Source organism: Micromys minutus (assembly GCF_963924665.1).
Source record: "Micromys minutus genome assembly, chromosome: 13".
Classification (NCBI taxonomy): domain Eukaryota; kingdom Metazoa; phylum Chordata; class Mammalia; order Rodentia; family Muridae; genus Micromys; species Micromys minutus.
In genome coordinates, this window is record NC_137982.1 from 33,554,159 (window position 1) to 33,577,762 (window position 23,604).

Here is a 23,604-nt window from a genome sequence, read left to right on the forward strand (position 1 = left end):
GTCTCCTCCTCCCTCCCTCCCTCTTAGCCAAGCCTGGTTTCTATTAAGAGCAATTATTCAAACCCTCAGGGCACAACATAAACCGAGGCTTGTTTGGTTTGTTTTAGGTCTGGGGTACTGTTTCCCTGGTTGCACTTGAGTGTGACTTGAACCTCCTCATGAACTGTGGCCTCTGTCCAGTTGGTGAACCTCTGTACCTCTAGCATCTAGTCAGTGTTATTCAGAGCTTTAGAATCCCACCCCCTAAGTAGCTCCAGAACTGTCCCAAGGGCTCAGTGATGACACACTTTGGTTCATGAATATGTACAGTACGCTTTGTTTTATGGACTGAGGTAGCTAGGCTTAGGATAATTCTTGAGAGGAAAATAGTGGAATTGGAATCACCACTTCTGTTGGATGAACAACTTTGAAATCTATTTGGTTTTGAAAAATAGTTGTGAGCAATAGATAAGCCCTAGCAATTCTATTCAAAAGCATCAAGGCTTTTGTATACTGGGGCTTGAACCTACAACCTCACACTTGCTAAGCAGCAGGCACCACCATTGAGCTCTATCCCCAACCCATCTTTTACTTAAAGAATAAGTAAACATGTTTATTATTATTATTAGTAGCATTATTAGTGTGTGTGTGTGTGTGTGTGTGTGTGTGTCTGTGTGTGTGTGGTCAGAGAGAACTTGCTGGAGTTTCTGTGTGGCTTCCAGGGACCAAACTCAGGTTTCCAGACTGTATATCAAGTATGTTTAGCTAAGGAGATATCTCAGCAGCCCAATTTTTACTTCTTATTTTGAGAGGGTTTTGATGTGTTCCCCAGGCTAGCTTTCAGCATACTGTGTGTGGTCCAGGCAGGCCTTGGACCTGAGGTGTTCCTTGTTTCAGCCTTCTGCTGAGGGCACCTTCAGGCCATCCTTCTGTTTTTTAACAAGTTTGTTGGAAAGCTGGGTGTGGTGGATTGTTGTTGTAATTCAAACGCTTGAGGGACAAAGGCAGAAGGGTCACTATTTGAGGCAGGTATGATGGTCTACAGAGTGCATTTCAGGCCACTTAGGGATATGTAGAGAACCTGGCCTGAAAAACCAAAGTAAAAACAAACAAAAATGGAAGCCAGTTGGAAATCAGATCTGGAAATTAAATGTTAGTAAAGTGTGGCTAGAGTCTTTAGTCTCTTTAGACTTGAGTTTCAGGGTTCATAAAAATCCCATCAGTACTGGTGTATTTTATCAAACTATATTTTAGAGAGAAATATTATATGATACTTGCTTTTGAAAAAAAAAACTTAGTTGGGTATAAGTACTGTTCTGTGTACTGAAAAGATTTTCGAATGGCGAGAATCTGAAACAGATTAGTGGAAAGTTGTATGTTCTTTTGGCTAATCTAGGTTTGTTTTGAAAGGTAGAAGTCTCAAGGCACAGCTTTTGTTGGACTACATTAGGCAGTCAGACTACAGTTTTAGTCTGGCTATAGTTATGACTTCTCCAGTACCACACAGAGCTTCTCTGGTCTCCTTAGCCTCTCCTTTTCCTTACCATAATTACAGCAGAGAGCCTTAAGACCCATGCAGGACCAGATACAGAATCTGTTCTCTGTGATCGAATTGCCACAAAAACAAGCTGTAGGGACGGCCAGTCTCTAAGGAAGCTTCTTCCCTTTTGGCCTCTGTAATTTCTACCACTCCCTTTGTTGTAGTCTCAAATTCAGAAAGGATGTTTTCCCTGGCTTTGCCGGAAACAGTGGTACAGGCGGGTTGCTCTCAGTGGGGCAGAGGCCAGAGAACAAGTGTGCTGTGGACATAACCTGCCGCAGGTTTAATTGGAAGGGTGCACAAGTCTGAGGGCCTCAGGCCCATGGTCTGTCTGGTGCGGAATCCAATGGCCATCCTTTGATGTTTGCCTGCCAATAGTGGAGGGTACACACTGTGGAGATGTGCTCTGTAGGATTGATGGAGGGGCCTGCAGCTGCTGGAAGATGCTCAGGGCTGATCCCCTTAAATAGGCAGGTGATTGGGGGCGGAACTCACACTAGGACACCTGGCCATACAAGCCATTGTTCACCAGGTGGTGCTGTCCTGCAGTGGATAAGGCCTTGCTTGGTGTAGGAGCAGCTGGGATGCCCAGAAGCTCTGACATTGACTTAACAGGAGCATGAGCAGAAGCCTTTTTGAGGCAATGTTAGTTAAATATTTAGTATGGGCCCCGGAGGGTTCTCTCTTGTGTTTGCACTATCGAGGTCCCAGTTGGTTCTGAAGTGGGTGGAGGAGACGGGACCTTCCCCAGATGAGTGGTGGCTTTCTTCCCAGAGAACGGCTCCTGCGCTCAGTTCTCATCTTTGAAGTCCTGGTGGGCATGGGGCGGGGCATGGTTTCCAGCTCCTCATTAAACCAGTTTAATGGAAAAGGAAGGTCTCTACACGCACAGACCTATTAGTACTCCGCGGCCGGCCAAGGTGATATGGTTGGCCCGATCGTGATGACACACAATCCTGTCCTTCCTGGCGCTGAAGCCTAGCAGGATCGCTGTGGGAGTTACTGACTTGGGTCTGGTTGTCGGTGCTTGTGAATGTGGAAAGTGCCCTTGGGAGATACACTTTTCCCGGACAGGTGTTAACACCAAGGAAATAGGCTGAGTCAGTCCTGGAAGCCCTCTAGAATCCAGTGAGGAAGCTGCCTTTAGCCGTGTTTGATTATCCTTTTAATATAGAGGAATAGTCAGGTGGTGACAGGTCACACTAGCCCCCCATAAACCAGTGGTCTGGGCAGGATGGCACTGGATGCTAACTGGGGGTGGTAAGGCGTTGTCTTTGGTACAGGGGAAGCATTGTGGGAGTGGGGCAGACACACAGGGTGACTAATACACCTAGTAGGAGAAAGGCTGCTCAGAGTGAGGAAAAGCAAGAGCGAACACCAAGGCTCTGAGCCATGTGCTTAGGAATGGTGAGTCTTGAGGAAAGCTGGGATTTATGACTGAGGTAAGAAAAGTGGGGAAGAGAGGTCAGAAGGACTCAAGAACCCTAAGGATGCCTGAAATCCTGAAAACACTTCACTGCAGACCGGGCTGTAAACCTACCGACATGTGGAGGTGTTGGAGGTGAACCTGCCGTTTCCAGCCTTGCTGGTACTTGCAGCAGTGGCTCTAAGCTTGTCCAGAGCAGAGCTGGGAAGGAAGTTCTGAGCCACGCTGTTCTTTCCAGTGCCTGAGAGCCCTTGTGTGTTCCTCTCTCTGTCTCTACCGCTCTGGGGTTCTCAGTGAGCTCAGGGCTGCTTTCAGGGTGTTCGAGTTGCTTGTCCCATAGGGTAAGTGTACTTACGTAGGTTTGTGTTTGCTGGTTTTTTTCTGCCAGGCTTCTCGGTCAGCCTCGGTAGAGGAACTTTCCAGGCGACTAGAGTGAGGGAGACAGTCGCTCTGTTGCAGGCGAGTGCCTGGGGTGAGGCAGGGTGAGAGCGTAGGGAGGCACACTAATGCAGACAGGTCCTGAAAATGTTGATGGTTTAGGAAATGAAGCATATTTTAATGAAAACAAACATTATTTTTTTTAAATCAGTGCCTTACAATTAAAGCATTCTTACTAGTTGTGTAGAAACCTTAGTACATTCTTTCAACATTTCCTAATTTGATTCATGCTTGTCTTGAAGGTTCTTTTTGGGTTATTGTGTCTCTCTAATATAGTGCTTTTCTTCTGAAAATATTTAACATATGTTGATTAATGTATTGGCTTCCACTTTGTACACACAGAATATAACTGACGAAATTGTCTCAGATTGTTTGCTTATTTCTAGACTTAGGCTTCTCATAGTCCGGGATGACCATGTTCTTCCGGGATGCTGAGATTCTAAGCCTGTATCGCTGTAGCGTGTGGTGCTGGGGAGCAAACCTAAGACTTTGGGCACCTCTACTGAGTTGTACCCCCAAGCCCTAGTTATATATTTTTAAGAAAGTGTCTCCTTTTGTCCTTGCCTTAGAATCCTGGGCTCCAGACTGACAGGAACTAAAGGCACGTGCTATTGTGTCTGGCTTCAGATTTTTAATAAAGGTAGCTCGACTGTCTCCTTTTCTACTGTCATTCTCCTGCCCCTAGGTCCCCAAGAAAACTTTGTCAGGTTTGATTTCGAGTTGCTCCCAGGTGACCAATAAAGGAATGTTTACAGCAAACACTCCTCATAGGCTGGCCTTTTTGGGTCCTGTCAGTTGGAGCGGCACGGCTCCTCCCATTCGGAAGACTACCCTGTTAGCTTCTGGTGTTTCTGGTTATACTGGGTCTCTTGGAGAATTTTCTAGGTGGTTTTAAGGAACTTTGGGGGGCAGGATTTATACCTGTGGTTTTCCTGTACTGTAGTCTTACTGTAAACTGGGAAACAGATACCTTTTTCATGGCTGGGGATGTGGCATTTGTAGAATGCTTGCCCAGCGAGTGTTGAGTTAAAGATCAGCATGATCTACATAGTAAGTTCCAGGACAGCCAGGGCTACACAGTAAGACTGTACCTTAAAGAATAAAGTGGATGTAACCTGAGCCACTTGAGAAAAAGGAAGGGAAGGAAAAGTGGAAGGGAGGAAGGGGAGAAAGAGGAAGGGAGGAAAGGTCCTTCTGTCTGCTCAGTTTTCAAAAAATCCTTTTCTTCACTAGCATGTGCTCATTCATATGAACATATGTGTTTATACCAGAGGACCTTTAACTCAGTGATCCGTCAGTCTATGTCTCCTGAGCACTGGGTTTAGAGGCGTTTGCTGTCCTGTCTGTTTATTCCAGGACCTGGGGAACAACCCCAGGGCTTCGTACATGCTAAGCAAGCATTCTACAGACTGAACCACATCTCCAACCATGAAGTGGGTACTTGTTTTATAATTTACAATAAGGCCGCACAGGATTTATTTTTCTTCCACCCGTGGGTTCTCTCACCAGCCATTGTTTCCTTATCTCCATTACAAAGCATGCTGAAGGCTTGGAGCAAACTGTCTTTTCTCCCAAGGAGCAAATGGTAATGGGGGATGGGTTCCTGGGCTGGTGTTGGAGCATTGCCAGTTAGGCTCAGATGCCCTCATAACTGTCCACAGAATGTTCACCAGAGGTGGTGGGTTAGGGACATCGAAGAATGACCTAGATCTCTCATTCTGAGTATTGGTGATGCTTCTCCAGAGGACTGAGAATCAGGGTTTCAAAACCTGTCCCTGTGTCCCCGTGATGTGACCTTCTGTGTGTAGCCTGCCTGTGGGAATTCTTTTTCTGCACTTACCTCTCTATCATACCCTGCTTATCCATCAAGAACAGTGGCTGCACCGCTAACCCGATTTGAGGAGTCTTGCCAAAAGGTAGATCTCTCCAACAGGAGTGTGGCCGGGAGTGCGTGTTAGTCTTTTGTGATGGTTAAAAATGAGGATTCTGGGATGCTGACAGGATTTGGGCTAGGGTGAGGCCCTGCTACACTTTTGTTCTTGAAAACCTAACAACAGGTGATTGACGTGGATGAGACTGGTACTCACATGTCCGGTTAGGGGCCAGAACATCTCAACACCTGCTTAGATTCAGTGGCGTCTACAGAAAGTATGAGCTATGTTTAAGGTGATGCATCTCAGAAGTTTTGAAGAGTCAAGCCCTCCCTTTGCTACACTTAACACTTGAGATACTTAACTTTTGGAAAAACACTCCTGAGTGTTCACTTGAAGACAGGAAAATGCCTTCTTACCCGGAGCATGTTTGAGGGTATTATTTTGAACCTCACTAACTAGTTTAACCACTTTGTGCTGCCAAGCCAACATTCCCTTCTGCCATAGTGCATATGCCCGAATTGTTTCACCATCTTAACCTAAAACTGCTCGAGAGCAACATTTTCCAGTTTTAGCTGCACACAGAATGAGGGAAAACAACACCAAAGAGTAATTTACTAAATTCAGCACAAGTCAGGCTTATTTAGAAGTCCAGGTGGGAATCTGTTCCTGTGACCTTCTTCCAGGGATTTGCATATTGAACTCGTCTCTCACTGAACCTACACTTTCCTCAGGGTCACAACTGAATAGTGATTGGGGCTTTACTGGGTTGGAAATGTATTTATTGAGTTATCATTTTTTTCCTCCTCAGGTTTGGTGTGCAACAGAATTGGCTGATTTTTTTTTCCTTTGGGATGAACTGCTGTGTGTATGTGTGTGTGTACATACAAGGGTGGGTCATAGGTGTGTACATACATAGGTGTGTACCTATGGAGGTCAGAGCACAACTTGAGTTCTCTCCTTCCATGTGGGTCACAGGGATGAAACTCTAGTTGTCAGGGTTGGTGGGAGGTGCCTTTTCCTACCTACATCTTCTTGGCTTTATTTTATGTTTTTTAACTATGTCCCTCTTTTGAAAATTTCCTTTATCTGAAAGAAGACTTTGCAACCCATTAATATTTGAGGTTTTATTAATTTTTTTTGGGAGGGTAGGGAGTTTGGGGAATGGAAAACTTGAGTTTTGAAGTTAGAGAATTCCATGGCTTAGGTGGGACCTGGCAGCTAGCCTGTCATCTGGGTTTCATTGCTTCTGATGGGAGAGACCTCTGGTCACTTTGTGGCCTTGGACAGGACTTCTCAGTAGTGCTCACTTTGACCACTTGTTGGAGATGTGTCCCTCCCCCTCTTCTGTGCTCTGTTCCCTAGGTCAGGTACAGCCTTGCTGGGTTTCCTTTATTCTGCTCAGCCCTTTTAGGGAATGTAAATGCTTCCAGGTTTGCCAACACCTGCACCTTTACCCCGCCTCCTCCCCACCCCCCAACCAGGTCTCTCCCAGTTCATCCCCATCTCAGTCTTCTGGACCCTTCTCCAAGGCATGACTCATAGGGACTTTTACCTCAGGACATCTAAACTGAGCTCATTTCCGCCCTGATTATCTCTCGTTTCCTGTCCCGCTCCTGATCTTTAATCCCAGTGCCTCTGTCAGCTTTTCCGTCCTGGTGGTTGGTTGTACAGTGACTTTATGTCTAAAGCCAGAAATCTGCCACTCCTCCTCAGAAAGCCTCTTGGTTTGCCTGGTAATTAGGCATTACCATTTTAAATATAATATTCTGATATTATAAGTAAAAAAGAAAAGGATGAATGTATTTATGTATTTTGGGAAGCCCTTTGGGGAGATCAGAGCCTTGATATGTAGCTCTGGCCGTCCTCGTCCTTATTCTGAAGTTCAAGGTGGCCTCAGACTCACAGCGATATCCCCGCCTTAGCCTCCCATGTGCTGAGACAACGTGTGCCACCACCACTCCATCCGAAAAGATTTTAAAATCCTTTGACAACACTTAAGTGGTTCAGGCTTTAAAACATGCAGGCAGATCTGAAGAAAGAATAAGAGAACCAGCTGAGAACATGGCTTGTCTTATTTCATACTGGATACACTGAACAGTTAACCTAGACACTTGTCAAACGGTATTCTGATTTCATGGCGTTTTGGGATTTCATATTATGAGAGGGATTTAGGGTTCAGAGAGGATAGGCACAGGATTACAGGCCCCTTACAGTGTACTGCAGTTGGGATTCAAACCTATGGGGTCACCCTGTGTCAAACCCCAAAGCGTCCTTTGGCATCCATCCACAATGGCTTGCTTTGTTCCCATGACAACGGTGTTTTAGACTTCTGTCAGGTAAATTGAGTTTGAGTTAGCAGCTGTGTCTCCTTCATGTTTTCATATGCCAAGATACATCTTCTTTTCTTCCAAAGCTGGTATGGCTTAGATGTGGTTTGTCCTCTTCCAAACTGGTATTGAAACTTGGCACCCATGTAACAGCATTGACAGGCAATAGGAAGTTTAATAACTGCCTTGAAAAGCAAAACAAAAGCCAGCAAAGGCCTTCTGCTCTGTCTTCCTGGGTGCTTCAGTACAGCTGTGGTCTTCCAGCTTCCTGGACTCTGAACTCAATACGCTTGTTTCAAGGTAAGTTATTGTCTGGGTATTTTGTCATAGCAGCTCAGAACAGATAAAGATGTCACTGGAAAAACTGTGGTCTACGTTGCCTACAGCCTCTTCTGGATTCTAACCAGAATCTGGGCTTCTCAGAACTGTGTAGTAACCACGCTGCTTGAGAAAAGGATGGTGGGACCAGGCTTTTCTTCCTCCCGGGGTTTTCATGAGAATTAAATGGATCAAGGGAATGTACCCTTGCTAGGAGGAGCCCAGGGGCAGTTTGTGGGAGCTGGTAGTTGGTTAACAGGCCAGCTCTTTTCTCTATAAATGGCAGTGTGTGAAGATACGAACCCTCTCAGAGTTTTGGTGTTCACAGTGATTCCATAAGTCCTATGTAGGCAGGGAAGACATACATGAAGACCTTAATATATCAAGACAGTATCCACAGAGCTAGTTTCTGTTATTAGTTCTTAGGAAACTGTTCTTAGAGCAGAATAAGGTATGATCTATAGACGCAGGATGGGCAGGTATGGGCAGGCACATTGAAGCCAACTCACTCATGTTTTCTTCTGTTTGTGATGTTCCAAAGTGAATCCTATTGTTTGCTATTGGCTTTCACTTTGCCCCCACCCCATTATTCTGAGGACATATCTCATCCCCCAACCATTACATTTTGGTAAAAACAGTTGACTAAGAAGAGGGCCCCAGCTTGTTACTGTGAGATTCTGAAATTAGCTTTTAAAGTCTGTGCCTTACAGAAATTGTCCTATCAATTTGGGCATGATGCCGTATACTTGGCTGGTAGCTTTGATAGCGCCTGATGCTCTCTGCGGGCCCTTGGTAAGAGACACCTTGGTTGTTAGGAAGTTAAAATTTTCAGATTTAATAAGGGCCGTGCTGCTCCGTGATGAAATGATTCAGGGAATTTTGGTGACAGTGACTGAGGGGAGGGAAGTTAGGTGTCCTCAGAGGATCAGGAGAAGCTTCAGCATTGTGTTCAGCTTGGGATCATTAGAGTCGGAAACTCAGCTGTGCCCCAGACACAGGAAGCAGACTCTCCAGGGCTGGATCCCAGCAGTTGGCTTCAGCAGTGCCTCCAGGTGATTCTGATGAACTCGGTTCGCTTAAAGCTAGCAGAATCAGCCTGGAGGGTTTTGGGGCTGTAGAAGGGAACCTTCAGAGAGAGGTGGGATGAGAGAAGAGGTGCTAGAACTGAGGAACGGAGGCCCTGATTGGTTAGGACGTAGGCAAGGGGGCCTTGAGTGAAGGCATGGAGACCTTGAGTCTGATGGATAAAACGTCGTGGAACTCTGAGCAGGAACCTGGATTCCCGGAGTGAATCTGGAGGGGTGGGGTGGGAATGGACATGCCAGCCGGTGGCCATGGATTGTAGTGCTGGCAGATCAATGGAGAAATAGATCCGTGAGTTGGCTATGCAGAGGCAGCTGTGGCTTCACTCAAGGGACACAGGAGAACATCACAAGCTAAACTCGTGGGGCTGCTTGGGGTTGTGGCATTTAGCAGGTAATGTGTTCCAGAGTTTATGTGATGTAGGTTTACCTTGACCCCGGTTATAGGGACAGCCCCAAGGTCCTGCAGTGATGCTTTCTTCAACCTCCATGCGTGGCACTAGAGACTTGGTGTGCCTTTTATCTTTTGCTCTAAGGCCTTGTTCAAGGCAGAGGTCTCATGGGTGACAGCCCCAGGAGAGGAGGGAAGGAGTGGGTAGAGTGTGACCTGGAGTAGGCCATGGAGGGCCTGTCTCCACTTCCCTGCTTGTCTGGAGAGGAACAAAGCTCCAACCTTGGTCCGTGGTGAGAACTGAAGACTCTGTGGATGTTTCCACAGCAGCTGTTTCCGAGGTCAGCATGGGGCCTGTGGAGTCGAGCCAATCAAGAGGCTATAGGAGGGTCTGTTAGGGATCTAAATGGGAGATGAATGTGATTTTATGCTTTCTGAAGAAGTATCAGAAACTAGAAATATGAGCTCATGAGGTTTATGAGCAAGCAGAAAGGATTTGGTTTTACTGCAGCAAGATTTGGCTATTTAACAAATTATTCTCTATCCCAACTGTGTGGCAGACAGATTCTGCTGTACCAGAGAGATGGTCCATGGAGACTGATAACCAAGTACATCTGTGTAGCATCTTTCTTTAAGTAGAAGAACCTCAGATTGGTGGCCCCTAATTCAGAGTCACTCAAGAAACATGTGTCCTGTTTTCCGCTGGGCTGTAATTGGGCTCTCTCCTTAAAGGAAGGCGTGTGGACCACACACGGATATTTAGAAAGTTTGTCCCTCACGACAAATGTGTATAGAATACTCTTAATTTTGGAAATTGGTTTCCTAATATCGCAGTCTCCACACCCAAGCTATGTGATGTGATTTGCATGCATGCGTGAGGCTGTGGGCGTGTGTATTCACACAGTGCTCAGTCCCAGTGCCCACCTTGTTCCTGAGATGTGCAAGATACACCTCATACATGTTCAGAGACGTGGTGGCAGAGGCAGTGGTCAGTCTCAGTGCAGACTTCTTACTAAGGGCTTCAGTTGAATCTTTAACTTGAGTTTCAAGAAAAAAAAAAAACAAACCATTTACATGAAATGAAGAATGAGACACAGCTTTAGATTTAAAACTTGAACTACACAGATTTGTTTTTTTTCTTGTTTATTTTTGTTTTTTGTTTTTTTTTTTGTTTTTTTTTTTTTTTTTGAGATACAGTTTCATGTGGTCCAGGCTGGGCTCAAACTCCCTATGTAGCCAAGGATAACCGCAAACATGTGACTCATTGTCACTTGTGCTCCTAGTGCTGTGCTCAGGCTTGTGCCATCCCACCGTGTGTCCAGGGCTGGGTCTTAGTACATGCTCAGCAATCACTTTCCCAACTGAGCTACACCCCAACTGAGCTACACCCCAACTGAGCTACATCCCTAGGCCCCAAACACATAAGCTTGACTGAGATTTTATAGAACTCCTAAAAATAATGTTTGCTATCTCCACACACAGAGAAACTATTCTTTGATTCAAACTTAGTTGGGGTGGATTTTACTGCTGGATTGGATTTGACTGCCTGGTTACTTTGGAGTCCCCACCCAGCATTTTTAGCATAGCCCAGGGCTTGCATCTTTTCTGGAAAGTCTGGCCGATGCTGCAGCTGACACTGGGGGCCAGACGTAGGTAATTTTATTAATCTCGGAAAAGCATGGTGCTCCAGCAGCAGCTGCCACTGTAGTTCAAGTCTTGCAAACAAAAGCCAGCTCAGTTACCAGAGAACATGAGAAGCTGGTGCTGCCCAGTGTGAGTCCGTGAATTTTAGACTTTGAATCATAGACATCTTTCTACGGGGATCTCCTGATTTAGGGTGTGAATCTGAGGGAATGGTAGTGGTGGGCTGGGGAGGCAAACCTTGGGTAACAGCCTTCCTGGGAAGCCCAGTGTCGTTAGCTGAAAGACCGTGGTTACCAGACTGAATGCATTGTAGAACCAGTGAGACTCGTACTGTGGTGGTGTATTCCAGTGCTCAGAAGGCAGAGGCAGGTGGATTGCTGCAAATTCAAGGTCAGTCTGGTCTACCCAGAGTTCAAGCTAAGCAGAGTCCTGTAGAACTGACCCTCAAACAGCAAACACATAGAAAACCGTAAAGCCAACAGTGCACTTGAACATTTGGCCCACATATGGACTTGTGTTTCCGGGTTTCTGTGTTGTCTTGCTATGTAAATGGCGGGCTCCCCCCTGCAGTCCAGCCTGGGAGGGTGTGGTCCTATCAGTGATTTGCCATCTGTGGCTGCTGGGCCTTTTGAGACTACTGGGAAACTAGTGTGGGGATGTCATCTGATTGCCAGCATAGGTGACAATGAGAAGCAGCCAATCATGTGTGTGCCCTGGCAGATTACCATGTAATTACTGAGTTATTGTTGGTTTAATTTTTAAGTACCTGAGCTTCTAGCAAAGCTCTTTTGGGCCTGTAAGCTTTGGGGTCATTGGATCTAAGAGGCTGGAGCAAGGGACATTATTTTTTTGTTCCTCATCTTTGCTTCAGTCATGAAAGCCAACAATAAAACTCTTAACACAGAGAAGTTACAGACTTTGTACAATGCTGCCAGATGTAGAGTGTTATTTTTAATCATCATTGCTTTAAAAAAACTGCCAGATTTATCAGGCTTTGTACTCAAATCATTTAAGTGTTAAGGACATATTAGTGCTCCTGTTGCTTTTTAAGTATTTTTTTGGCGATTATGTTTCAATATAATTAGTTTTCTTTGCAATCATATTTTCTACTTAAACATTCCAGATCATTATTCCAGTAGAGGAGTCACTGAGACAGCCTATGACAGCTAGAAGCTAGAAATTCCCATCATGGCTCACATCTCTCTCTCATCGGACTTTGAGAGTGGGTTTGTTAAATAATTTGTCAATGGATTTCTTGGCATTAAACAGACAAACCCAAGACACCTTAGTATGTTTGACCTTTGTTTCTCATCATGACTTGGCTTTCTTTGGCTTTCAATCTTCTGGATCTTTGGTGTTCCCCATTTGGGAGCTGTTGGGGTCAGTTAGGAAACAGAATAGTCATCTAGCATATCTGAGATCTCTCTGGCTCTGGTGGTGAACCCCTTTAAGACTGCTTATTTATTTATTTATTTATTTTTGTTTGTTTTTTGAGACAGGGTTTCTCTGTGGAGCCCTGGCACTAATTCTATAGACCAGGCTAGCCTCGAACTCATAGAGATCCACCTGCCTCCACCTTCTGAGTGTTGGGATTAAAGGTGTACACTACCATCATCTGGCAAGAACTGCTTTAAAAAATTATGCATATGGGTGTTTTGCCTGCATATATATCTGTGTGCCATGAGTTCTTGGAGACCAGAAAAGGATGTTGGATCACCTGGGACTGGGGTTAGAGACAGTTATGGTTGTCAGGAATTGAACCTGGATCCTCTTAAGCCAGTGCTCTTAAACCACTAAGCCATCTGTCCAGCCCAAGGCTGCTTTCTATGACCACATGATATGGCACTCTAAGAGACTGCCTTATCGCCAAACTGCCAAACTGCCATCACCCTAAGATAACAGCTGGGCCTACTTAAAACACTGTCACATGGGCTAGCTGGTGACATTTCCTCCTAGATTCTAGGAAAGACTCAGAGAGGAGGGTCACTGGAAAGTCACCTGAGTGTTCAGCCACCCCCCACTCCTCCCAGCCAGTATGATTTTTTTCTGTCTGATTATTCATGGCTTCTTTTCCTGGCTTGGAGGATGGGCCAGAATACATGGGTTAGGTAAGACTCGGAGAAGGGGGTTCCATTGGGGTGGCCCAAAGGAAGCTATCGTTCACACAGGATGAAGACTATCTAATGTGTCTAATTTCTGGTTACCCGTACTCATCTGGTTGGCCTGATATTCTCGTTGGTTCCCCCAGGTGAACTTGAGATAGATTTGATCTTTGGTTTGTGGTTGGAACCTTAGGAAGAAGCAGGAGCTTCTTCGAACAACCCCCAGAGAAGGAATTTTAGCAGCAGTGACCAAGAAATGGCCCTGTACATATAAAGCACTAAGAGCAGAGCCCAGCACGTGTGCTAAGTGCTGCTGGCTGCATATTAGAATCACTTTAGGAGAGGTCAGAGGGAAAAAAAAATCAGGCTGGATGTGGTGGCTCATACCTTTAATGAGTTCAAGTCCATCCTGATCTACCTAGCAAACTCAAAGATAGTCAGGATTGCAGAGAAACCCTGTCTCAAAACAAAACAAAAAGCAAACAAAAATAACCAGAAACATATAAAAAAAGAAAGAGACAAAATCCCAAAACACTAAGTAGGCATTGAGAACTCTAGTCCCCAGGACTGGAGAGGTGGTTCAGTGGTTAAGATGACTGGGCACTCTTCCAGAGGACCGTGTTCAATCTCCAGCCCCCAGCACGGCAGCTCACAGGCATTTCTAACTCCATTCTGGGAGACACAACACCCTCTTCTGGTCTCCACAGGCACTAGGTACACACATGCAGGCAAAACACTCGTGAGCACAAAATAAATCGATGAAAAGAAGAAACAAACCAGAAAACCCCCATCCTAATAAAATTAGGGCATGTGGAGGTTGGATGTTCGTTCCTAGTCATTGCCAGTTTCTAATGAAGGGGAAGAGTTTTTTTTTTTTTTTTTGAGGTCTTTTATTCTGGGGCATTAAGTGAAAGATTCCTCTGTCAGCTACATAAGCAAGAGATTTTTCCTTAATGAATAGCTGCCTTTCATGGGGCATCTTTGAAGTTGTCTGACCCTTTCACTTTGAGGCCAGATGCAGTGCAATTTTAAAAATTTAATTTCTTTGGGTATCTAATACCAGCCTTCATCCTGCTGGCGTTGATTGATTGAGTGCCTTTTAACACTTTTTGAAGAATGTCTTCAAGGTCTCTTCCCTTTTTGTACTAAAAGCTTATCACCCACACTATGGCCTCCCTCTGATGGTTTGTCAACTACTGTGATTTACAGTGGGAATGTGAACAAGAAATAATTCCTTCTCAAACATCACGGCACCCACTGGTGAAAGTGACCCGAATGTAGCCAGTCAGAGGGTCAGGAAACAACATTTCCCTCAGCTGGGTAAAGGGGCCGAGACTCTCTCACTTGTCCACGGGCCTCTTCTGCTTTATTCAGGGAGTTGATAGCCACCTGTCAGCACAGGGCAGCTGGCGTTCCTTGGAGTCTGTAGCTCTTCTGTCCAAGTGGAGAGGGCAGGTAGAAGCCCTTGGGGATGTGACAACATCGCAGTTGCTAGAACAAGAGAAAAACTAAGTTCTGTGTCATAAGGTCCTTCTGAATCGCAATCCCCCAGATTCAGTGAAAACTGTTCATTTTTATGCTTAAGTGTGAAGATGAACTGCAGAGCTGTGGACTGGACGGTAGGGGCTGATCTCCTGGAAACAGACTGAGGAGGACCACCACCCAGGAGGAGCTTGGAGGCGCTCACTTTCCACTTCCTTCTTGGGCTCTCTGTGTAGAATTCCTCCCTCCCAGCTCCAGATGGGTGGGACCCCCTGGAACCTATATTTAATAGATGTTGAGGCATAGTAGGTCACAGAGTGACTTTATGGCCAGCTCCTTCATAGAAAGGTGGGGATATGGGATGCCAGACTTTATAGCTTGCTTTAGGGAGGAGGGTCTCTAGTTTCTGTTATCCACCTTGGGAAAGGATTCTGGCATCGGTGGCTGACTTGGGGGAAGACTGGAGAGCAGGAGGGAGGAGGGAAGGGCAGACCTTTGCTGTTTACTTCAGAGTACTCATCATGCCCAACCTAAGGTATCTGAGCCCCAACATCAGCTCAGTGTTCCTTCTCCTGTTGGGAAAATCTGGTTGTAACCCCGTTTCTACTACTTGCTAACCTCAGAGACCCAAGGCCAGTTTCCCCCTTGCTCAGAGTTTCGCATTTTAAACGAGCGTATTCAATTTACTAACTTAAAAAAAAAACCACAATAGTCTAAGTTTTTATTTTATTTTATATTTATGTATATGTGTCTTTGAACATGTGGCTACCTGCTGAAACCAAAAGAGGGTGTTGGGTCACCTGGACCTGTGACATGCCTGATGTGTGCTATTGACCAAACCCAGGTCCTCTGCAAGAGTAGCAAGTGCTTTTACCCACTGAGCTATCTCTCCAGCTGCACCAATGAAACTCTTTTTTTTTTCTTTTAAACAAGAGCTACATCATGCTCCTTCAGAAGTGTTTGTTGATGTTTGAGATGAGAAAACTTGCTGCTCGGTTGGGAGAAGGGTCTGATACCGCAGGCTGAGGTGGGGGCAAGGCAGGCCTGCGACTAAAATAAAGGGAAGTAAGGGACGGAGATTTGGAGGTTTGAGGATGGAGTTCACATGGCTTGCTTCTCTGATAGGCCTCTGGTAGGAAAAGTGGTCTGGGTCGGAGCATCCTGCTGCCTGGGTGAAGCTGAGGTGTGCTTAGGGAGGGCATCTTGGGAGCAAGCAGGGCTTTCTGCAGGGCGGGAGGTCCACCTTTGCACTGGCCTCACAGGAATGCAACCCTCGGCTATTTCCGGAGCTGAACTTGTCCTGGTTTGAGGGAGAATGCACTGATTTCAGACTTTGGCTTTTCTCTCGTTGCCCTGATCCGTTTTGTGCGCATATTTGAAATACCAAAGCAGTCTCTCACAGCCAGTGCTTTTAAGGGCTGATGGAGAACAGATCTGGTTTTCATGTGTGAACCCGGGAACTCTGACCATAAATTTGGGAATTAGTACCTGGTCCCAGAAGAATTTTTAAGTAATGAGTCAAAACTGGGGAGAGACTTGCCAATCCTTGTACTGCCTGTTCTCCCATGGCCTTAATTATTTGCTTGAAGACATTTGCCTCGTGTAAAAGAACAGTCCTGTGGGGAATTTGTAGAGTTGAGTATTTTTTTCTTTTTATCAATAAAAATATATCAGTGGAAATGGGATGTGCCGGCCATTGTTGGAGAAGGCATTGTTAAAAGCTGGACTGAACAGATTTCTTCTCAGTTAAAGGAAAGAGCTTATGCCGAAGGAAATGGAATATTCATCTTTACCTCTAAAAGTGAAGTTTTCTTTGGATGAGTAATTGTCAGGATAGGCTGCTAACTCTTTCTAAACAAAGTGAACACAGTTTTCCAGCAACTTGACATCCTAATACTGAGGAGGATTGGCTATTTTAATAATGTCGAGGGTGATTCACTGCTATAGGGAGTGTGAGTAATATGTGTGTGTGCGCGCGCGTGTGTGTGTGTGTGTGTGTGTGTGTGTGTACACGTGCGTGTGCGCGCGTGCATGTGCAAGAATCCTAGGAGTCCTGATCTGTGACTTCTGTCCTAATCCTTTGAGAACAGGTCTCTCACCGAAGCTTGTCAGACAGCCAACAAGTTCCAGGGATCCTTCTGTTTCTGCCTCTTAAAGTGCTGTGATTAAAGAAGTATAGGCTCACACCAGCTTCTTTGTGTAGGGATGGGGGATTTGAACTCAGGTCCTCACGTTTATGTATCAAGTACTCTTGGTCACTGAACCATCTCTGCATCTCTAGTTTTGTTACACATTTGAGTTTAAGTTCATGCCTTGAAACTTAAAAAAAATACACATCATGACTCTACATTTGCTTAGCTTTTAATGTCATATATTTAAAATCTTTTTTAAAAAGGTGGATCAAATTTATAGTCAAGTAAGTAATAATAAAATTGGAGACTCAGTTTGTAGAATAAAGGTGAAGGCCTTTGTGTTATAGAAACTACAGCCTACCTTACATATTTTCCAACTGGGTATGTTGAGGGAAAAATAACCCCAAAGCTATTTCTTTTTTGTCTCAAATCCTTTCTGGTTGCTTTAATGGTTTGTGTGTGTGTGTGTGTGTGTGTGTGTGTGTGTGTGTGTGTGTGTGTGTGTGAAGTCTCTGGATCCTAGAGAAGTTCTCTTGTTCATAGGTGCATTAGAAAGATTGGTAGCTCCTTTGTTCGGGTAGAGGAGGCAACTCTGGAATGATGTATTCATTCATCAAGGGCTGCGCTTCTCAGAAGGCCAAAATGGGGATGCCTCAATCCTTCTTAGAAGGGAGAACAAAACACTCTCAGGAGGAAATACAAGGTCAAATAGAGGAGCAAGGATTGAAGAAAAGATCACTCAGAGGCTGCCTCATCTGGGGATCCACCCCATATGCAGCCACCAAACCCAAGCACTATTGCTGATGCCAAGAAGTGCTTACTGGCAGGAACCAGATATGGATGTCTCCTCAGAGGCTCTGCCAGAGTCATACTGATACAGAGAAGGATGCTTGCAGCCCACCATTGAACTGAACAGGGGGGACCCCAATGAAAGAGCTAGTGAAAGAACTGAAGGGGCTGAAAGGGTCTGCAACCTCATGGGAAGAACAACATTATCAAACAACCAAACCCTCCAGGGCTCCATGGACACCAACCATTGAGCACACATGGAGAGACCCATGGCTCCAGTATGTAGCAGAGGATAGCATTGTCTGGCATTAATGGGAGGAGAGGCCTTTGGTCCAGTGAAGGCACATTCTCCCAGTGTAGGGGAACGCCAAGGCACTGAGGTAGAGAGGGTGGTTGGGAGAGGAAGCACCTTCATGGAAGCAAGTGGAGGGGGGGGGATAGGGAGGATGCTAGTGGGGGAAAGGGGATAACATTTGAAATGTAAATACAGAGAATATTTAATAAAAATTAAGTTAAAAAAAAGTTGAGCTTCTCCAACCTCCTGATACTTCTCAATTGATGTAGATGGTGTTCTTGCTTTCCCGATTCTTCTTACGGTAGATTTCTCATGAATTCCCAGGCCACCAAGAGACCTCTTCTGTGGTTTCTCTTCTGCTTTGTTGTCTCCTGTTCGAATTATTCTGTATTTATTATCCTATAGGTTGCTGCTGGCCTACTGACACCTCTCCTTTCTTTTGATAAACACTGAATATGGCTGATACATAGATAAGCCCATACGGTCTCCCCAACACAAGTCAGAACTGAATGGGCTTTAAACACTTGAGTTAGTCACATGAAGGATGTTTCTGATGTCTCCCTTCTCTGAAGTAAAATGGCTCCTAACACACGCACCATGGTTTGCTGTGGTTCATTTGTAAATAGTGTTAGCCTTGTTGCATTTATTTGTTTTTATTTATTGTTTTATATTTTTTTTACCTGTTATAGGAATGAGTGTTTTATCTGCATGTATTCATGTGTACCACTTGCATACCTCTTGTTCACAAGTCCAGAAGAGGGTGTTAGATCCCCTAGAACTGGAGTTACAGCTGGCCAAGCCCAGGTCTTCTGCAAGACAAGTGCCCTCCACCACTGAGCCATCTCTTCAGCTGCACTTGTTTTGACCAAAGAAAGGAAGCATCCTCAGAGAGTTTTGCTTTGAGAGGATTGGGGGTGGGGAGGAGATGCTCCTTGAATTGTAACATGTGCAGCATGAGAGTTTAGGTGTTGGGAATAACTGGCCTGACATTTGCAGGTTAATTCAGGTGTGGGTGTGAGGGATATTAGGAAATGCACCATGCTCTTTGCAAGTATCTCATCAGCTGATGTCAGCCAGGATTTCAGTCAGGATTGTGAGTTCTGATGCAAGCGAGAATAGAATGGGATGTTGTCTGTCCGTTTTGAACTGATATAGATGTTGGTTAATTGCTTGATTTGGGAGGAAATAGCTCATGTGTTCATCTGAGCCCAGTTAAATCTGTCAACAAATACTGAGAACAGAGTGGGTGCGGAGCCTGTGTTCTGACTTCTGGTTGTATCTGTTAAAGAATAAACATAGTCCCTGCCCTCCACTAGGAGGTTGTCTCAATGCTGTGTAAACAGCATGCATGCCGTGCAGAAACAAGCCCTTTATAGCTACTATTAGTTCATGAATTGTAGTGATTGACAACTGTGATAGATTTTACCTTCTTTTGGAAAATTTCTCTTTGATTTCCTATGTTAGGAGTTTCATCTGTCCCCAGAGACTTGATGTGCTAATGGAGAAATACCAAAAGGGAGCCCTTTGATGATTAGCTTAACTTGGAGAGGATTTTTGGTGCATTCTGTTTGTTTCTTTTTATGTGTGTACATGCTTGTATGCATAGATGATGTGCATGCACATATGTGTGATTGTGTACCTATGCTGCTGTTGTCACCTTCTGCCTTGTTCGAGATAGATATATTTATTACTACAGACAACAGACTAGCTGGCTGTGACCTTCCAGAGAGCCTCCTTTCTCCAACTCCTGTCATACTATAGTGCCTTAGGGTTTTATTGCTGTGAGGGGACACCATGACTAAGACAACTCATACAAAGGCAAATATTTAACTGGGGTTATTTTACAGTTTCTGGGGTTCAGTCCATTATGATGGCAGGAAGCATGGCAGCGTCCAGAAAGGCTAGAGGAGCTGAGAGTTCTACATCTTGTTCTGAAGGCAAACAGGAGAAGACTATCATCCACGTAGCTAGGAGGAGGGTCTCAAAGGCCACCTCCAAAAATGACACACTTCCTCCAACAAGGTCATGCCTACTCCAGCAACTCCAAATAGTGCCACTCCCTGGGCCAAGCATATTCAAACCATCTAAAGACTTCCCAATTCCTTTCTTGGGCCTTGAAACATGGTATCTTAAAATCTAGGTACTTTGCCAAATGACACCTGAACAGCTATCTCGCAAGACACTCCTACATGACTGTAGAGGAATTTTCTATCTTACCTTAAAGTAGGTCACTAAGACCTCTGTTCCAGAGATCTTGGCTCATAGGGGACCAGGAAGACTGGACAAATGGAACTTACTGTGGTCCTCAGAGTTTGCTGTTATTGGCCGATACCAAGCCTAAACATTAAAACTACATTTTCCTGGCTTCGTTTGGGAATACTTTCAGGTCACATAAACCCTTTTCTCCTGTCAATCTGTTACTGAGGTATTAGCAATGATGCCTTGTAGGAGGAAAAGAAAGAAAGAAAAAGAAAGAAAGAAAGAAAAAGATTATACCCTTGGCTTTTACATTCTTCCTCAAAATTATTTATTCACCTAGTGCCTGTCTGTCATTCTGTCCATCTGTCTGTATTTTGTGGTGCTAGGGATGAAATCCAGAAGCTTGGGCGTATTGGACCAGTATTCTACCAGTATGCTACATCCGAGATCAAAGGTGCTTTAACTTAAAGTTGTAGAGATGAATTTTATACTCTGAAGTCTCTCTCTGTCTCTGCCTTCAGGGTCTCACTATGCAGTCTAGGTGGGTCTCAGACTCACAGTTCTCTTGCTTCAGCCTTTCAGCTGCCAAGCACAGGTTTGAAATATGTCACCATCTCCTCCTCTTCATCTGAGACAAGGTCCTACTCTTTAGCCTAGGGCAGTCTCAGATTCATGAAGATCCTCTGCCTCAGCCTTCCAAGTGCTGAGGTCAGGAGTGTGCACCTCCAAAAGGGCCCCTCCCCGCATTAAGGTTTCTCTGTGTAGCCCTGGCTATCCTGGAACTCACTCTGTAGACCAGGCTGGCCTCAGACTCAAGGTTCTTGGATCCACCTGCCTTTACCTCCCAAGTGCTGATGTAAAGGAGTCTAACCATAAATTCGTTCCACACTCTGCCGTGGGAGCTCCAGTTTCACTAGGCAGAAGTTGAGGGCTGCTACTTGGCCAGCTGCACCGGTTCCTTTGGTGTCTAGGATGATGTTTGCAGTTAAGATGGACATGGCTTGTGCGTGACTTTACACTTGTTTCTAAGTCCTTCATGCAGTGTGTGTGACTATACCACAGTAACCTGGAAGCTTTGGGCAGCCTCCTTTCAGTGTGCTGGGCTATCTTCAGTTCGGTCTGAATGTCTTCGTCTGGAGGTGGGGCTTCTACGTGTTTGTTTCTTGTTCATGACAAGTCAGTGGTCACAGTGTCTGAGGGAAGTGCAGTGGATGCCCATAGGGAAGGAATTGGGTGATGAACAGAGAGGGTGCATTCTCAGAGCACCTGCCTCCTGGTGCCTTTGCCATCAAAGAATTTCTCCCGGCTTACCTTGATCTTCTAGTCGGAGGCAAGAAACTCACTGTCCTGACAAATGGATGGGACTTGGCAAAGTGGTATCCATTAAAACAGAGCTCACGAGAGCTTTTGTTTAAATCCGGGAGACACACTTGTTAATTCACTCCCGGAATCATGCCTGCCGGCATGTCAGACCATCATGTGACTGGACCAGCACCCTTTTGCCACTGATGGTGGGCAAAGAAAGGGGCCAAGTTAGCAGGTGCTTCCTGATGTCACTGGAATGACAATGGGGGAGGGGGTCCTGTCATGTTGCCATTTAATAATACTGGTTCTTGAGGCAATAGGGTCTGTGCTGTATACACAGACCCAGGTGCAGTCAGGTATGCCAGCTGACCTTCTGAAGGAGGTGGTGTTAGCCTGGTTTGTTATGGCTTTTTTTCTTCTTCTTGGTATCTGTACCTCCTGTGTTAATCCTTCTACTTGCTAGAAAAATCAGCTCCACCATTTGGGCCAAACTTGTAGCAAGCATTTATTAAATATTAAATACTGACCAAGAGTTGGACTTTGGTCAGGCCCATTTCTGGGAATTTACCCCCCTGAGAATGGCCTCAAGCCACGTGTTGTAGGGGCTTATGTGCACAAATCTATAGGTCACCCTATTTTCCCAAGAGCCTTATTTCCCAAGAACTACAATTCTCAGCATTCCAGGATGTTAACTCAGTTCCTGGTCCAGATGGGTTTATGGGTTAATTTTGGGCATTACACTCTCGTGCTGGATCAAAGGCATGATCTGCCATGGACATATTCTTTCTTAAAGTATGTGGTCTTCACTGAATAACAACTCTGCACAGTTGATTTGAAGATGTGTATGCCTATTAGGCATCTGTTTGTTTTTATTTTTTAAAGAGATTTATTTATTATATATAAGTACACTGTAGCTGTCTTCAGACACACTAGAAGAGAGCATCAGATATCATTACAGATGGTTGTGAGCCACCATGTGGTTTGCTGGGATTTTGAACTCAGGAAGAGCAGTCAGTGCTCTTAACCGCTGAACCATCTCTCCAGCCCCCACATCTGTTTGTTTTGATTTTGCTTTTTCCTTTAAATTAAAACAAACAAACAAAAGGTCCTTAGAAAAAGTCTTGCTGGGTAATCCTAGCTGATCTGAAACTGGTGATCCTCCTGCCTCAGCTTCCTGACTACTATGATTACATGTGTGTGCCACCATGTCTGGCCTTTTAAAAATACCATATCACTTTACCTTTTTTTTTTTTTTGTTGTTGTTGTTTTTGTTTTTTAAAGCATGACTGTATGGAGAAACTTGTGGTTCCATTGGGGCCCACATCTGGAAAGACTATGCAGATTTGAGAAGCATTTCAAAGGCAGGATTGGGCCTGAGCCACGCTCCTTTTGTATTTAAAGTCTTGTTTGTAAAAAAGATTTAACTCTAATAACCACTATGGCCTTCTAGATATTAGACTCCTAATATCTTTCAGTTTTGCCAGTTTGCCCAAAGCTTTCATTGGTCTGAGAGAAGAGGCTTGTCTGCCACAGGGCAGCCTGCTGAGTGGGGGGGGGGGGGGGGATGCTGAGTCTGTTAAGGGAGGCGGAGCCTGCTGATGGAGGATTCTGAGTCGCTGAGGGAGGCGGGGCAGCTGGAACTCTGCACATTGGGAATTGGGCCCTGCTGTTAATTAGCTGAGTGACCAGTGGGTGGAGTCAAGCCTCCCAGGGTCTCTGTTTCTTCGTTGGTAAAAACAGAGGCTTGGAAAAATAAACAGGAGCTTGGACCACATGATAAGAAAAGTCACTCTGTTTACTCACGTTGTGGCTCTGTGAATGGCAGTACACTGAGTGTCCTCTAAGGGCCCCACACAATTGCTTCCCTCTGAGCACTGAGATGTGGCTCTTCACACTGAAGCCATCCAAAGCTTTCAAGTTGGGGAGGCAGGTTTGGGAATCCTCTCCTGGTAGAAATTTCTCCTACCACCCCCACCTTTGTTGGTTTTGGAGCTGCTTGCATACCTTCTCTCTTCCCTCTTCATGAGGAAACAAAAGTCTCCTTGTCTTTTGTGGAGATGGTTTCCGGTTTCTTCTTAATCCTGGGCCATTGTGTTGTTTTAACAAACTCGGCACCAACCCCATGCAAGATGCAGTTGGTTCTTTTTCTTTTCTTTTTTTAAGGACTCAGCAGCAATCCACAGCCCATTCCCCTCCTTCCCAAAGTCATAACTATATATAGTAAAAATGCACGGGAGTATGCATTGTTTAATTGGGCCACCTGGCATCAGGGTTAAAATGT

General features: G+C 45.1%; 1 protein-coding gene across 1 annotated transcript in view; it reads left to right on the top strand.

Moving 5' to 3' along the window:
* The window catches only part of TANC1 (tetratricopeptide repeat, ankyrin repeat and coiled-coil containing 1), a 221,004-nt gene that overhangs the window by 62,233 nt on the left and 135,167 nt on the right, over nucleotides 1-23,604 (top strand). The gene's annotated exons all lie outside the window — the stretch shown is intronic.